The sequence below is a fragment of the Dendrobates tinctorius genome, unplaced genomic scaffold (genome assembly GCF_039654945.1).
Source record: "Dendrobates tinctorius isolate UK_male_01 unplaced genomic scaffold, ASM3965494v1 ptg000029l, whole genome shotgun sequence".
NCBI lineage: Eukaryota > Metazoa > Chordata > Amphibia > Anura > Dendrobatidae > Dendrobates > Dendrobates tinctorius.
In genome coordinates this window covers 4,604,823-4,610,822 of record NW_027361697.1, presented here as the reverse complement: position 1 = coordinate 4,610,822, position 6,000 = coordinate 4,604,823, and positions in this window count along the sequence as shown.

The following is a 6,000-nucleotide window of genomic DNA, read 5'->3' as shown; positions in this document are numbered from 1 at the left end:
GAATTCACAGCAGAGTGACCAGAAATGGCGGCTGCGGTGGCTTTTATAGTGCATCATGACATCATTTCGGCAGCCAATCACAGCCATGCCAATAGTTAACATGCCTACATGCCTAACAGGATGTGCCCACACTTCGGAGGATTCCCATTGGCTTAATCAAAGCAAGCAGGCTCATAGCATGATGGGAACTTCCTATTCCGATTCCGATCCCGGAATCCGATATGAAAAAAGTATCGGAATTAAGTATCGGAATTCCGATACCGCTGATATCGGCCGATACCCGATACTTGCGGTATCGGAATGCTCAACACTAGTCGGGGTATATTTACCTTCCGGCGTCCCGCGCTGCATTCCTGGCCTAAGCGTTCCCTATAGAAATGCGAGACTACGTCATCACAGGTCTCGCAAGGCATTACTGGGAACGCTGAGGCCCGGGATGGCAGCGTGGGACGCCGGAAGGTAAATATACCCCGATTTTTTTATTTTTTTTAGCATTTTAACATTTTATCTTTTACTATTGATGCCGCATAGGCAGCCTCAATTGTAAAAAGCTGGTCACACTTGTCAAACACTATGTTTGACGAGTGTGACCAACCTGTCAATCACTTTCCAAGCGATACATCAAATCGCTTGGAAAGTACTTGAATATCGCACGCGAAAATCGCGATCATAATCGCGGTGAAATCACGCGGAAATAAACGCGCGATTTCTGGGAAGGAGTCCGGTTTTCAGTGTGCGTTTTAAAACGCAACGTGGGCACATAGCCTTAATGATGCCTTTCACAAAGTCAAGGCACCCAATGCCAGAAGCAGCAAAAAAAAATTAAGTATTTGAACCTCCAACATACCGGACTGTAGGTACTGTGTTCTTTTAACTGTAGGTCTCATTGTGTTTTGGGTAAACAGTAGAATGATGTGCTTTATCAAGCAGTTCTATTGTAGTTTCCGCTGTCTACAAGACTTTCCCAGAAGCTTTTTGGCTTACTCATGTACATTTTGGCAAACCACAGTCTAGCTTTTTATGTCTCTCTGTCAGCAGTGTGGACCTCCTTGGTCTTCTGCCATAGTGTTTTATTCAAATGTCCACGGATAGTTCTCACTGACGCACCGTGAGCCTGCAGGACAGCGTGAATTACTTTGGAGCCTAATTGGGGCTGCTTATCCACCAAACAGACTATCCTGCGTTGCAGACTTTCATCATGTATTCTCTGCTGTCCTTGTCTAGTAAGATTAACTACATGGGTTGTAAACTGCTTGATTATGTTGTACACCATGGACAAAGAAACAACAAGATCTCTGGAGATGGATTTGTAATCTTGAGATTATTGATATTGTTCAACAATTTTAGATTAGTCCTCAGACTGTTCTCTTCCCTTTATGTTCTCCATACTTAAAGGGAACCTGTCACCCCCCCCCCCCCCAGGCGTTTTTAAGTAAAAGAGCCACCTTGTGCAGCACTAATGCTGCATTCTGTCAAGGTGGCTCCTTTATTTAGCGTCCCTTCCACCGCAAAAATAATTGTTTATAAAATTGGTCAGACATACCTGATATTTGACATGGGGACAGGTCTTTTCCCCCCTGGACACAGACGCCTCACATACGTCAGTCATGTCCAGCTTTTGAATTTGGTGCCGCCTCCTCAGCGTTCATCTCTTTTTCTCGCACCTGCGCTGTAATATTCTGACGTCACCACAGGTCTTGCTGCACCGCTGCCCTGCTCAGCTCCGCCCCTACGGGTCACATGTTGCTGATGTCATCACAGGTCCTGCTGCACCACTGCTCTGCTGAGCTCCGCCCCTACTGGTCACATGGTGCTGACGTCATCACAGGTCCTGCTGCACCACTGCTCTGGTGAGCTCCGCCCCTACTGGTCACATGGTGCTGACGTCATCACAGGTCCTGCTGCACCACTGAAAGAATATTAAAGCGCAGGCGTGAGAAAGAAATGAACGCTGAGGAGGCGGCCCCCAATTCAAAAGCTGGACATGACTGACGTATGTGAGGCATCTGTGTCCAGGGGGGGAAAGACCTGCCCCCCTGTCAAATATCAAGTATGTCTGACCAATTTTATAAATGATTATTTCTGCGGTGGAAAGGACGCTAAATAAAAGAGCCACCTTGACAGAATGCAGCATTAGTGCTGCACAAGGTGGCTCTTTTACTTAAAAACGCCTGGGGGGTATTCAGTCTCCTCCCACCCAGCCTGACTTAACAGCTGCAGCTTGTACTGAGCAGTGTGAGATATCGGCAGGGAAGAGGGTCACTGAGGAGCTGACGATCAGACTAGGCTGTACATAAACTAAGTATAAACTTTTCAAAATGGATTATACAGCCATTCTGTATATTTTCAAAGTGAGTATACCAGGCAGTTCATTGTGAAATCTGGTGACACATTAGTATTGATTTTACATATAGCTTGCTTCACCAATGATGTTCCTATACGTACTAGCCCTGGACAATGTCATGTAGCCAAAACTTTAAAATGCGCTCATAGATTTCAATGAAAAGGTATGAGAGTATAAAATAAAGCTTAAACCTCTGTTTGTGGGTTGAATATCCGCTATCTTAGCCTGAGATGTACTGTAAGTGCATGAAACGTTTGCCAGATATATGGATTGCGGTAGAGGAGAAGGGGCCTACTACATTCCTCTCCGATGTCACTATATAAGTACTCCTCCAACACAATCTGTAGAGACCCTGGCTTGGCTCCCAATTAGTCGCACAATAAAAGGAACTGCCATCTTCCCCAGAAAATACTTGGAGAGACTTAAGTAAACTCGATATGCTTTTCATGTGATGCCACGAAGGGTCAGGGGCTCCAGGAGACACCCTCCTAATATCCCCTCTTTATAAAAGATGAGAGTCCAGGGACTCCACACTGTAAATTTCATAATGGGACACTTTGTGCAGTCTACCTCTCCTATGCTCGAGGTTGCAAAGCTGAACATGTCCCAGGTACAGTATATTTTAATACATTTCGGCAAGGATTAATGGGTGTGGGTACTATTTTAAAATTCCTCCCGAGGGGAAGAACTGGAGGCAGATTCAGCGTTCTTTACGTAGTAACAGCAAGCAGGTTAAGACACATCTCGCCTGGCACAGGAGCAGGGTGTTTCCCGATTAACTGTACATTATGTGACTGAAGATAAGTCATCGTCACTCAGATCAGAATATTTGCTTATTTTTTGTCTTTTTTTTTATTGATGCATCCATCTTCCTTTGCTAGAGGTGTTAGACTGTAAACTCATCTTGGCCACAATGATGTTGAGTATTGAATATGCTCTTGTACGAGGCTATGCAACATATCGGTTCAGACAATTCTATAATTGTGGACTGTTCTTTTGAGTCACTTTAGATCATGTTCCCAAGTGCAAAAACACTGATACTTTTTTTCTGCATTTTTTTTTTATACATTTTTGTCCAGATTTTAATGAAGTGATTTTATATTGCAGAAATATTGGGATTCAGCACTTAGAAATGCATCTGCATTAGTAACGAGCGAACACGCTCAGATAAGGTGCTATCTGAGCATGCTCGGGCGCTAACCGAGTGTCTTGCTAAGGAGTTGTATTGCTAAGGAGATTAATGCATATGGACTGTCACACCTGCTGTTCCAGGGCCCCTAACTGAGAAGGGCCAGTTCTAATAAGGAGACGTCGAGATCATCTCGCCGTCTGCTGTTTACAAAAATTACTGATGTTTATAATGCCTTGTCTCGGCACTACCGTCTTCTATTTAAGGTATGACATTATTATTATTTATTTATATAGCACGATTGGTTCCATGGTGCTGTACATGAGAAGGGGTTACATACAAATTACAGATATCACTTACAGTAAACTAACAATGACAGACTGATACAGAGGGGAGAGGACCCTGCCCTTGAGGGCTTACATTCTACAGGATGCTGGGGAAGGAGACAGTAGGTTGGGGGGTTGCAGCAGCTCCAGTGATGGTGAGGCGGTAGCTCCAGTAGTGGTGAGGAGGCAGCGGGAATCATTGCAGGCTGTAGGCTTTCCCGAAGAGATGGGTTTTCAGGTTCCGTCTGAAGGATCCGAGTGTGGTTGATAGCCGGATGTGTTGGGGCAAGGAATTCCAGAGGATGGGGGCTATTCGGGAGAAGTCTTGGAGGCGGTTGGGTGAGGAGTGAATAAGTGTGGAAGAGAGAAGGAGGTCTTGGGAGAACCGGAGATTACGTGAGGGAAGGTATCGGGAGATTAGTTCAGAGATATATGGAGGAGACAGGCTATAGATGGCCTTGTAGGTCAGTATTAGTAATTTGAATTGGATACGCTGAGGGAGTGGGAGCCAGTGAAGAGATTTGCAGAGGGGAGAAGCGGAGGAGTAGCGAGGAGAGAGATTAATTAGTCAGGCAGCAGAGTTAAGGATGGACTGGAGAGGTGCAAGGGTGTTAGCAGGGAGGCCACAGAAAAGGATGTTGCAGTAGTCGAGACGAGAGATGATGAGGGCATTCACAAGCAGTTTAGTTGAGTGAGGATTGAGGAAGGGACGGATTCTGGAAATATTTTTGAGCTGTAGGGGGCAGGAGGTGGAGAGAGCTTGGATGTGCAGTTTGAAGGACAGGGCAGAGTCAAGGGTTACTCCGAGACAGCGAACCTATGGTATGGGGGAAAGCGTGATGTCGTCAATTGTTATAGATAAGTCAGGTACGGAAGATCTGTGAGATGGGGAAAAGATGATCCGGTCAGATTTGTCCACATTCAGTTTGAGAAAGCGGGAGGAGAAGGAGGATATGGCTGATAGACACTCCGGGATTCTAGAGAGCAGAGAGGAGACATCAGGGCCAGAGAGGTAGATCTGAGTATCGTCAGCATAAAGGTGGTACTGGAATCCATGGGACTTTATGAGTTGCCCCAGGCCAAGTGTATAGATGGAGAAGAGTAGGGGTCCTAGAACAGAGCCTTGGGGGACTCCAACAGAGAGAGAGTGGGATGAGGAGGTAGTGTGGGAGAGGGAGACGTTGAATGTGCGGTTGGAGAGATATGAGGAGATCCAGGATAGGGCGAGGTCTGTGATGCCAAAGGAAGAGAGGATCTGTAGTAGGAGGCAGTGGTCAACTGTGCCAAAGGCAGAGGACAGGTCTAGAAGCAGGAGTGTAGAGTATTGTCCCTTCGCTTTGGCTGTAAGTAGGTCTTTAGTAATTGTGGTCAGGGCTGTCTCAGTGGAATGATGGGGGCGGAAACCATGACATGGTCAGGGATGACCATGATTGAAGTGTGGGGGAATGTAACGGTGGTGGGTGCTCATGGATTTCTCCCAGACACCCAAGGGTTAAATGTGTTTTATGTACTTGTATGTGGTACAGGTAAAATACCCCTTGGGGCTGCAGTAAGCTGGGACAGGGTTAACTGAAGTGGTCAGCCCAGTTGGGAGGGGGGACTGAGTGTTAGTAACAGAGGCAGGAAGTGTCAGTCAGTTGATGCTAGAGCAGCAGTGAGTATTCAGCAGGACTTTTGGGCTGCTAGGGACAAAGTGAGCTTAATATTTGGGGCAGTGGATTTTAGAAAATTTTGTGTGATTCTATCTAATGGCCAATGGCAACCTCGAGATGAACATCAGTGGTCAGGGGCACACTCGGCTTGCACCGCTACAGGTAAAGATGGACTCGGACCACATGGGGCGGAAGGTTTTGCAATCCAGATATACTGTTAGAGGTGAGGAAGATCCCCAAGGGCTAGGAAAGCCAGAGAGGGGGATATGCCACCAATCCCAAGAACCAGGGCTAAAGTTGTATCCAGTACCTGTGGGAAAGATGCATCTTTTGAATGAGCTTTTTCAGGCTCCACATAGAAGCCTATAGGGGAAACAAATATATCTAAAAAATGCACAGTACAACGGTGTCTTTAAACACAATGGGCATGGGATTTCATATAATCACAACCACTTTGTCTAGATTGTTAAAAGCAGCAAATTTAATGCACAAAAAATGCAGTGAAAAACAAAAGGGAAGCATTTCCGCTACATGGGAACATGGCTTAAA